Source organism: Canis lupus, chromosome 23 (genome assembly GCF_003254725.2).
Source record: "Canis lupus dingo isolate Sandy chromosome 23, ASM325472v2, whole genome shotgun sequence".
Taxonomy (NCBI): Eukaryota; Metazoa; Chordata; class Mammalia; order Carnivora; family Canidae; genus Canis; species Canis lupus.
The window spans coordinates 8,957,729-8,969,472 of record NC_064265.1 but is presented as its reverse complement, the minus strand read 5'-3'; the positions used below and the strand labels follow the sequence as shown (position 1 = coordinate 8,969,472).

General features: G+C 41.2%; 1 pseudogene; it reads left to right on the top strand.

The window, feature by feature from the left end:
- Positions 1 to 9,254: 9,254 nt before the first annotated feature.
- Positions 9,255 to 9,936, top strand: LOC112668880 (syntaxin-6-like; annotated as a pseudogene).
- Positions 9,937 to 11,744: the final 1,808 nt, after the last annotated feature.

Genomic DNA, 11,744 nt, shown 5'->3' with positions numbered 1-11,744 from the left:
GCAAAAGGATGTCAAAACAAACCTGGAGTTGACATTCTTCTGCCAGACAAACTAGACTTTAAGCCAGACTGTAACAAGGGATGAAGAAGGACCCTATATGATAATTAAGGGGTCTATCCAACAAAAAGACCTAAAAATTGTAAGTATTTATGCCTCCAACATAGGAGTACCCAAATATATAAAGCAACCAATAACAAACATGATGTTTGTTTGAGTTCATTGATAATAATACAATAATAGTAGGGGAGTTTAATATCCCAGTTATATCAATGCACAGATCATCAAACAGAAAATCAATAAGGAAACAATGGCTTTCAATGACACACTGGGCCAAATGGACTTAAAGAGATATATTCAGAGCATTCCATCCTAAAGCAGCAGAATACACATTCTTTTCAAGTGTACATGGGAATTCTCCAGAATAGATCACATACTAGGTTACAAATCAGGCCTCAACAAATACAAAAAGATTGAGATCATACTATGTGTATTTTCTGACCACAACACTATTAAACTTGAAGTCAACCACAAGAAAAATCTGGAAACACCACAAACACATGGAGGTTAAACAACATGCTACTAAATAAACAATGAATGGGTCCACCAGGAAATCAAAGAAGAGGGATGCCTGGGTGGCTCAGTGGTTGAGCATCTGCTTTTGGCTCAGGTCATGATCCTAGAGTGCTGGGACTGAGCCCCTCACTGGGCTCACCTAGAGGAGCCTGCTTCTCCCTCTGCCTATGTCTCTGTCTCTCTCTCTGCCTCTCATGAATAAATAAATAAAATCTTTAAAAAAAAAAAAAGGAAATCAAAGAAGTAATTTTTTTAAATACATGGAAACAAGTGAAAATGAAAACACAATGGTCCAAAACCTTTGAGATGCAGCAAAAGCTGTCCTAAGAGGCTGGTATATAGCAATATAGGCCTATCTCAAGAAGAAAGATAAATCTCAAATGACCTAGCCTATATGTAAAGGAGCTAAAAAAGAACAATAAATTAAGCTTGAAGCCATCAGAAGGAAGAAAATAAAAAAAGATTAGAGCAGAAATAAATGATATAGAAACTAAAAAACAATAGAACAGATCAATGAAATCAGGAAATGCTTCTTTGAAAAAATTAGTAAAATTGATAAACCCTAGCCAGATTTATCAAAAAGAAAAGAGAAAGTACCTAAATAAATAAAATCATGAATGAGAGAGAAAAACTAACAACTAGCACAATGGTGGTGATTAATTCAGGCAAGAATCATCAATGGATACTAAGTCAAATAAATGGAAGTTTAATGAGATGAGAATACTGACATGGTTTAAGAGTACCTTTTCACAAAATACTTATCAAGTTCAAAGAGAAAAGTGATGACATAATGTGGAAAAACCTAGAGGACAACAAATTTACCAAGTGATCAAGATTAACATCACCAGTAGTCGAATAGGTCAATATCAAGAGCTTCCTTATGTGATGTAGTGGGAAGAGCATCCCTTCATTATATTCCTCCCAAGAATGCATGTCTGAGTCCTGTCCTGAGGAAACCAGGCCAAGCTACATCCTACAGAATGAAAGGTCTATACTCTTCAAAACTTTTAAGGTTGTAAGGACAGGAAGAGACTAAAGAACTGTTCTAAGTTGAAGGAGACAAAAAACGTGATTATTAGGTGAAAAGCACGAACCAAACAGGAAAGAGACATCATTGAATAGTTGGTGAAATTTGAATGGTCTTTGGATAGGATGTCAGTGTTATATCAATGCTGATTTCAGATTTCCTGATCTTGAGGGTCATATTTAGGAAGGGTCACACTGAAGATTCTGGGAGTTTAGGGCATCATGTTACAAAGATATAGATTTATGTGGTTTTCATTTTGTAATTGAGATACTATATAAACAAATTACATGTATATGACATTTATCATTATAATACCTAAATACAGATTATATAATTTTGTCTTTCAGTCCTATCTACTTTTCAGTCCTATCTACTATTTTTTCCAGTTTATTTTTTTTTCCAGTTTAACAAATATATCTAATTTCTTGGAATTCCTACTTGCCACTTTTTCCATAACCATCTGTTTTTGTTTTACAAATAGAATATGTTCTCAATTCTCCCTCTAGTTCTGGACACTGCCAATTGCACATGCCACAAGTACCTCAATATCAGCCTGATCAAAAAGGAACTCTCCATCTTCATGCTTTCAAGTCTGTAGATCCTGCAGTCTCAGAGGCCACTGAAAACAACAGCTTCCTCTCTGAGTGCCATGGGGAGCCAATGAAGGGTTTTGAGTAGAGAAGTGACATGATTAAATTTGCTTTTCATAAAAATCAGCCTATCTATCTCCATTGAGAATAGACTGTAAGGACGCCATGGAAGAAGCAGAGCTCAGGTAGAAGTAGGATGAAAAATTATCCTAGTTTTCTGTGGGGCTGAGGGGGTTTCCTGAGACTGAACTTTGAATGAGAAAATCAGGCAAACTGGAAAGAAGTGATCATTCTAGTAAGGATGTTATTACAGAAGGCCCAGGTGTGAAATGATTGTTGTATGGCATAGGTGACTACAAGGTGTCATATTCTGGATATAAAATGAGTATATTATATAATGTATAATGCATGAGATGTGTCATATGAGAAAAAGAGAGGCTTCTCATGTTCTTAGGTAGAATGCTAGGAAAGCTCATTACTGTTTTCTGTAACAGAACCACTATGGGAGGAGCCATTTGGGAAGAGGGATGTTGAGATGAGGAGCTCAATGTTGAACCTATTAAACATGTGATGTCTTTTGACATCCAAAAGGAAATATGAAATAGGCAGTTATATTCACGAAGTCTTGAGATCAGAGGAGACAAGTTGGGGCTGTAGATATTATATATAGATGGTCTTCAAAAAGAAGTTCATGAAGAGTGTAGATAAGAGTTCAAGAACTTAGTCCTAGAGACTCCAGCATTAAGAGGGTGGACAGTGGAGGGTGAACGAGCTATGGAGAGTGAAGAGGAGTTGCCAGTAAGATTGGAGGTCAACCAGGGGAATGTGAGGGCTTGAAGCCAAGTGATGACAGTGTTCAAAGAGGAGTGATTGCCTGCATCTGACTTAAGATGGGATCTGAGAATCAAGCATTGGATTTAGTTATAAGGAGATCATTGTTGATCTTGACAAGATTTATCTTGGCAAAATGGTGAGGGCAAAATCTTTGATTAAGACAGAATGGAGATGAAGAATCAGAGGCAACTAGTTTAGACAAGTTTTTCAAGTTCATCTGCAAAGGGAGGATGAGAGAAAGGCAGTACCTGGAGGGGAAAGGCAGAGGATTGTTTGTTGTGTTTCAAGACATGAAAATACCTGCCTGTTTGCATGCTGATGGGAATGATACAGTAGAGAGGGGAAGATGATACAGGACAGAGGGGAGGCAGAGGTGAAGCCACATCCCTAGGATGGAGAGAAAAGATGGGATCTAGGGCATAGGGGAAGGAGCTGGGCTGCTCTAAGAGCAGGGACAATGACTTCATGGTAAGAGGAAGACAGAGGATCAGGTGATTGGGTAGATATGGTGTTGGGAGCTCATGCGAATTCTCTTCTAACTCTTCTAATTCTCAGGGAAATCAAGGTGGCCTGCTGTGGGTGAGGATGAGGGAGGCCATACTGGAGGTCAGAAAAGAGAGATAGAGATATACAAACATTGTTTATAGGAGGAAGGGAGTGAGTTACTGAATAGCACGCTGGGTCACTTGAGGTTTTGGTAGGCACGAACTTAGAGACCAGTCAGCAATTTAAAACTTTCAGTTCCCTGAATTATTTTTGTTTTTTTTTTTTTTTTTTTCTGTTTGTTCATCTTGGTCCTTCATCAATTTTGTTGTTGATTTTGCAGAGACGTCTGGTGGTTAGTCATTGCCTATTCACGATTGAAACGAAGGGCTAGGTTAATTCATGTAGGTGACTGAGATACAATCTTGTTGGAAAGACCCTCCAAGTGCTGCATAGACTAAATGGAAGTAGACCTGCAACTAGACACAAGTGGTCAGGCCTCAGAATAAGGTATTCAAACTCAATCTAAACAGCCTCTGGTAGTTAGATAATAGATAGATAGATGATAGATAGATAGATAGATAGATAGATAGATAGATAGATAGATAGATTATATATTGTAACAGCAGTAAATGTCACCTGCAAAGAAAGGAGTATCAGACCGTTATCAGCAACCCAGGAGGCTAGAAGCCAAACACCAAGCCTTCAAAATTCTAGAGGTCTAGACCCAGCTCCATTACCAATACAACTGGCGAGTAGTGTAAACACACTTTTCACAGTATTGGGATGTATCCCAACAAAATAAGGGAATAAACAGAGGCAGAAAAGGGTAAGAAATAAGGAATCCCTCTCAGGAGAGCAATGAAGGGAAATTCTAGGAGAGGTTTACTTTTAGTTACTCCTGCTTGCATACCTTTCCTTAGATTTGAATGTCAACCTTGTGCATTTATCACTCTTACAACTGTTAAAAACAAAAGAAATAATAGGCCCAAGGTAGTCATTTGCCCCCAGGGTAGCAAATCAAGACTTAATTGTAGTTTCAACCTCTCCCAGGAGTGGAATTTTAAACCAATCAGTCTGGCATTTCCTGGTCAGCATGAATGAGGTCATCTGCCTGATAAGACCCCAAACTTCCCCCAAGAGAAGGTAATCATGCTTTAAATAATCCTTTTTTTTTCTTTTGCTAATAATCTCCTTGTTCTACCCTCCTTCCTATAAAAGCCTTCCATTTTTTGCATTTTGTTTTTTTTAAGATATTTATTTATTTGAGAGAGAGAGAGAGCATGCAAACACACACACACACACAGGAGCAGGGGAGAGGGGCAGAAGGAGAGGAAGAAGCAGGCTCTCCACTGAGCAAGGACCCTGGGATCATGACCTGAGTCAAAGGCAGACGCTTAACTGACTGAGCTACCCAGGTGCCCCATTTTGTACAGCTCCTTGGAGAGCCTGTCTATTAGGTGTCTTAAATTAGCCTGTCCTATGACTAGGAGTCTACTGTATTCACAAATTGTTGGATAAGGCCAATTAGGTCTCAAGGTAACTCAGCTGAATTTTTGTGGGTTTTTTTTTCTGGGGCAGGGGTGGGTGGTGGGGGGGCTAGTGAGTTAATACCCACCAATCCCCCCCCACCCTCAAGTAATTACATTCCGGGCTTTCACTTTTTCTTCCAGTTCTGAATCCTTCTGGTTTTTTCCTCTTACGAGAGAAAAGTCAAAGTAGACTTAAGGTCATCAAAAACAAAAAAACATTGGCCAAGGGCTCATTACTTGTTTGTCTTAGATTTTTTGCGGCCACGAAACTCCATCATATTTCTGTGTGGTCTCCAATCCAGGTACATGTTCACTGCCACTTATAAAGTGAAGGATATAAATGAGGGTATATCAGCTGCTATAGTGAATAGATTTTGTTAAGTGCCTTCTGTTTTAATGCTTTAAGTTTATTACATTTTGTTGACTCCTGGCATTCTACTTTCCTAGATTATAAAAAGCCCTGTGTATGCAATTTGATTTAAAAATGTGCCAATGCTCTATTCTGTTCCATTAATCTATGTGTCTGTTTTTATGCCAGTACCACACTGTCTTGATGACCACAGCTTTGTAGTACAACCTGAAATCTGGCATTGTGATGCCCCCAGCTATGGTTTTCTTTTTTAATATTCCCCTGGCTATCCGGGGTCTTTTCTGATTCCACACAAATCTTAAGATGATTTGTTCCAACTCTCTGAAGAAAGTCCATGGTATTTTGATAGGGATTGCATTAAACGTGTAAATTGCCCTGGGTAACATTGACATTTTCACAATATTAATTCTTCCAATCCATGAGCATGGAATATTTTTCCATCTCTTTGTGTCTTCCTCAATTTCTTTCAGAAGTGTTCTATAGTTTTTAGGGTATAGATCCTTTACATCTTTGGTTAGCTTTATTTCTAAGTATCTTATGCTTTTGGGTGCAATTATAAATGGGATTGACTCCTTAATTTCTCTTTCTTCAGTCTCATTGCTAGTGCATAGAAATGCCACTGATGTCTGGGCATTGATTTTGCATCCTGCCACACTGCTGAATTGCTGTATGAGTTCTAGCAATCTTGGGGTGGAGTCTTTTGGGTTTTCTATGTACGGCATCATGTCATCTGCAAAGAGGGAGAGTTTAACTTCTTTTTTGCCAATTTGAATGCCTTTTATTTCTTTTTGTTGCCTGATTGCTGAGGCTAGGACTTCTAGTACTATGTTGAATAGCAGTGGTGAGAGTAGACATCCCTGTCGTGTTCCTGATCTTAGGGGAAAGGCTCCCAGTTTTTTCCCCATTGAGAATGATATTTGCTGTGGGCTTTTTGTAGATGGCTTTTAAGATGCTGAGGAATATAGAAGTGGACCCTCAACTTTATGGTCAACTAATATTCGACAAAGCAGGAAAGACTATCCACTGGAAAAAAGACAGTCTCTTCAATAAATGGTGCTGGGAAAGTTGGACATCCACATGCAGAAGAGTGAAACTAGACAATTCTCTTACACCATACACAAAGATAAACTCAAAATGGATGAAAGATCTAAATGTGAGACAGGATTCCATCAAAATCCTAGAGAAGAACACAGGTAACACCCTTTTTGAATTTGGCCACAGCAACTTCTTGCAAGACACATCCATGAAAGCAAGAGAAACAAAAGCAAAAATGAATTATTGGGACTTCATCAAGATAAAAAGCTTCTACACAGCAAAAGAAATACTCAACAAAACTAAAAGACAACCTATAGAATGGGAGAAGATATTTGCAAATGACCTATCAGATAAAGGGCTACTATCCAAGATCTATAAAGAACTTAAAATCAACAGCAAAGAAACAAACAATCCAATCATGAAATGGGCAAAAGACATGGACAGAAATTTCACAGAGGAAGACATAGACATGGCCAACACGCACATGAGAATATGCTCCGCATCACTTGCCATCAGGGAAATACAAATCAAAACCACAATGAGATCCCACCTCACACCAGTGAGAATGGGGACAACTAACAAGATAGGAAACAACAAATGTTGGAGAGGATGTGGAGAAAGGGGAACCCTCTTACACTGTTGGTGGGAATGTGAACTGGTGCAGCCACTCTGGAAACCCTGTGGAGGTTCCTCACAGAGTTAAAAATAGACCTGCCCTACGACCCAGCAATTGCACTGTTGGGGATTTACCCCAAAGATACAGATGCAGTGAAATGGCAGGACACCTGCACCCCGATGTTTCTAGCAGCAATGTCCACAATAGCCAAACTGTGGAAGGAGCCTCAGTGTCCACTGAAAGATGAATGGATAAAGAAGATGTGGTCTATGAATACAATGGAATATTCCTCAGCCATTAGAAATGACAAATACCCACCATTTGCTTCAACGTGGATGGACCTGGAGGGTATGATGCTGAGTGAAGTAAGTCAATTGGAGAAGGACAAACATTATATGGTCTCATTCATTTGGGGAATATAAGAATTAGTGAAAGGGAATAAAGGGAAAGGAGAGAAAATGAGCGAAAATATCAGTGAGGGTGACAAAACATGAGAGACACCTAACTCTGGGAAACGAACAAGGGGTAGTGGAAGGGGAGTGGGGGGGGGTTTGGGGTGACTGGGTGATGGGCAATGAGGGGGGCACTCGGCGGGATGAGCACTGGGTGTTATGCTATATGTTGGCAAACTGAACTCCAATAAAAAATTTTTTTAAAAAATAAAAGGTTTCATTTGCCTAAATAAATAAATAAAAATGTGCTAATGCTGGGGCACATGGGTGGCTCAGTTGGTTAAGTTTCTGACTCTTGATTTCATATCAGGTCATGATGTCAGGGTCATGGGAATGGAGCCCCAAGTTGGGCTCTGAGCTCATGGGGAATCTGCTTGAGATTCTCTCCTCTTCCTCATCCTCTGCTCCTCCCTGCCTCAAATAAATATTTTTTTAAATGTGCCAATGCCTATACATTAACAAGTTTTTTAAACATAAAACTGCATAAAACATTTAATTTATTGTCTTTGGGGATATTTGATATATCACCAGTGTATCACAACTGAGCCATTAATTGTTTCATCTACATTCTCATGACACTGCTGAGGAATCAGCTGTTGAGAAATGTGCACGTTCCTACAACAGCTGTATTCAGTCTGTCAACACTTCCATCATTCACAATGTTTATCTTCTTAGTAGTGGTGACTGGTTTTGTTTTGTCTTTAATCTCAAAGCTTTTATGGCTGCCTAAATGAAATACATTCCTGGAATTCTGCCCTCATAGCTTTTCATTGGTGACTATCTTCGAGACCCTCTTGCAGCAACTTGAGCTCCAGGTGACACCAGATTTTTGTTCTTCAACAGACTTGATACAGTGACAAGATCTGAGGTGGACTTCTGGGGGTGGTTGGGGGTCAGTGAGAAACACAGGCATGGTATCCCTCGAAGCCTTTTGAGTTCATGGTCTTTCTTGCCATTTCTGAGGGCCATTTGGCTCTCAGTCCTGAGCTCTGTGCCCTGCACCGAGCTCCCCATCTAATTGGCTCTCCTCCCCAGGGCAGGTCAGATTGAGCTGGCAGCAGGTTCCTCCCAGAGCCAAGTGAGCTACCAGGTGGTTCTGGTTGGAGCCAGGCTCATAGCCCTTCGGATCGCAATTCCCAGGTTTTTCAGTGGGAAATCTCAACCTTTGCCATGTTAGGAATCATTCGTGGTTATGGCTGGAGTTGTCTGGGTCCAGTTTAAAAACCCAACTGGGGGATCCCTGGGTGGCGCAGCGGTTTAGCGCCTGCCTTTAGCCCAGGGTGCGATCCTGGAGACCTGGGATCGAATCCCACATCGGGCTCCCAGTGCATGGAGCCTGTTTCTCCCTCTGCCTGTGTCTCTGCCTCTCTCTCTCTCTCTCTGTATCTCTCATGAATAAATAAATAAAATCTTTAAAAAAAAAAAAAAACCCAACTGGGTTCAGCAGGAGGCCTCAGGTGAATAAAATTTGTTTCAATGGGATGCTTTGTATCTAAAGAACTGAGCATGCCATCTTCTGGCACCTGTGCTTACCATAGTCCTGGCAGGGTGGGAGGCAGGCGAGGGGACCAGCATCAGAGTAGGGGACCATCTGCAGGGTGACAGAGTGCTGGACCCACGGTGGGCCCGTGTACCCATACGCCCAGGCCTGTGCACGCCAGCTGCTCTGGGATACCCAGGCTGAGGAGGCAGTGGCTGGGGAAGGCTGGTGAGGTCAGCAGAAGGAGGATCAGAGGCCGCAGATGCCCTGTGCACAGAGTAGGCATGAGGCAGCTAGAAGCTGGGACCCTGTGTCTACAGAAGACCTCTACTTTATGGTGAAAGGAGAGGTACAGAAGGCAGTCCACACTGCTCAGGGATTATTTGACAAATGGACAGAGCTCTTCCAGCACCCCTTCACAGCTAGGAGGCAAGAAATCAGCTGGATCGCCATCAAGCTGAGAAACAACCTCTCGAGCATGGAGTGGGATCGAGAGGACCTTGAGATCATCAGCATGGTTGAAGCAAATCCTCGAAAATTCAACCTCAACATGACTGAATTGAGTATAAGAAAAACCTTTATCCAAGTACTCAGCCAGTTGTCAGGGACATGAAGGATCAGATGTGAGCTTCATCTGTGCAGGCATTAGCTGAAGAAAAACTAGACAGGCACTGCTAGGGGACAGTGGTGGCCCGAACTTGAGCTGGAACAACAGAGAAATACAGATGCCTCAACTCTGAGCTCCAGTTGGCCAGCTCCCATTTCACTGAGGAGCAGCAAGCACAGCAACAGTGGGTCTGGAACAGCAGGATGAGCAGTTGGAGCGGGTCTCTGGCAGCGTAGGGGTGCTGAAGTCCCAGCACATTGGAGGGGAGCTGGAGGAACAGGCTGTATATAGATTCCTTGAGCGGATTCCTAGAGTGTTGCTGAGAATGGGAACCTGAGACAGATAGGGTTCTGTAAACTCCCTGGAGATTTGGGCACCGAAGAGGGTAGGCCATAAACTGCCTTCATTTTATCATCCCATGACTCCTCTGCTCCATCAAACAGAACTTCTTGCTCTGCATCTTAAACTTTAACTTAATTTTTAAAAGTGTGTAAATTTAACTTCAATTAATAAAAAAAAAAAAACTTCCATTTTGGAAGAATGGCAAAATTTTACTGAAAGTGATGTAGCACTGCAAGAGCCATTATGAGCAACATTCCACTTAAACAAGACTGCTCATTTAAGAAACTGGCACTTGAACAGTGTGGTACTGGCACAAAAACAGACACATAGATGAATGGAACAGAATAGAGAACCCAGAAGTGGACCCTGAACTTTATGGTCAACTAATATTCGATAAAGCAGGAAAGACTATCCATTGGAAGAAAGACAGTCTCTTCAATAAATGGTGCTGGGAAAATTGGACATCCACATGCAGAAGAATGAAACTAGACCACTCTCTTGCACCATACACAAAGATAAACTCAAAATGGATGAAAGATCTAAATGTGAGACAAGATTCCATCAAAATCCTAGAGGAGAACACGGGCAACACCCTTTTTGAACTCGGCCATAGTAACTTCTTGCAAGATACATCCACGAAGGCAAAAGAAACAAAAGCAAAAATGAACTATTGGGACTTCATCAAGATAAGAAGCTTTTGCACAGCAAAGGATACAGTCACCAAAACTCAAAGACAACCTACAGAATGGGAGAAGATATTTGCAAATGGCCTATCAGATAAAGGGCTAGTATCCAAGATCTAAACTCAACAGCAAAGAAACAAACAACCCAATCATGAAATGGCCAAAAGACATGAAGAGAAATCTCACAGAGGAAGACATAGACATGGCCAACACGCACATGAGAAAATGCTCTACATCACTTGCCATCAGGGAAATACAAATCAAAACCACAATGAGATCCCACCTCACACCGGTGAGAATGGGGAAAATTAACAAGGCAGGAAACCACAAATGTTGGAGAGGATGCGGAGAAAAGGGAACCCTCTTACACTGTTGGTGGGAATGTGAACTGGTGCAGCCACTCTGGAAAACTGTGTGGAGGTTCCTCAAAGAGTTAAAAATAGACCTGCCCTACGACCCAGCAATTGCATTGTTGGGATTTACCCCAAAGATACAGATGCAATGAAACGCCGGGACACCTGCACCCCGATGTTTCTAGCAGCAATGTCCACAATAGCCAAACTGTGGAAGGAGCCTCGGTGTCCATCGAAAGATGAGCGGATAAAGAAGATGTGGTCTGTGTATACAATGGAATATTACTCAGCCATTAGAAACGACAAATACCCACCATTTGCTTCAACGTGGATGGAACTGGAGGGTATTATGCTGAGTGAAGTAAGTCAATCGGAGAAGGACAAACATTATATGGTCTCATTCATTTGGGGAATATAAATAATAGTGAAAGGGAATAGAAGGGAAGGGAGAAGAAATGTGTGGGAAATATCAGAAAGGGAGACAGAACATAAAGACTCCTAACTCTGGGAAACGAACTAGGGGTGGTGGAAGGGGAGGAGGGCGGGGGGTGGGGGTGAGTGGGTAACAGGCACTGGGGGTTATTCTGTATGTTGGTAAATTGAACACCAATAAAAAATAAATTAAAAACAAAAAACAAAACAAAACAAAAAAACAAAACAAACAAAAAAAAGAAACTGGCACTTGAGAGATGCACAAGGGATTCCAAGCTGAATAAACAAAATAGAATACCTACTTTAATTGATATGCAGAAACTTCCTAAAGGCTT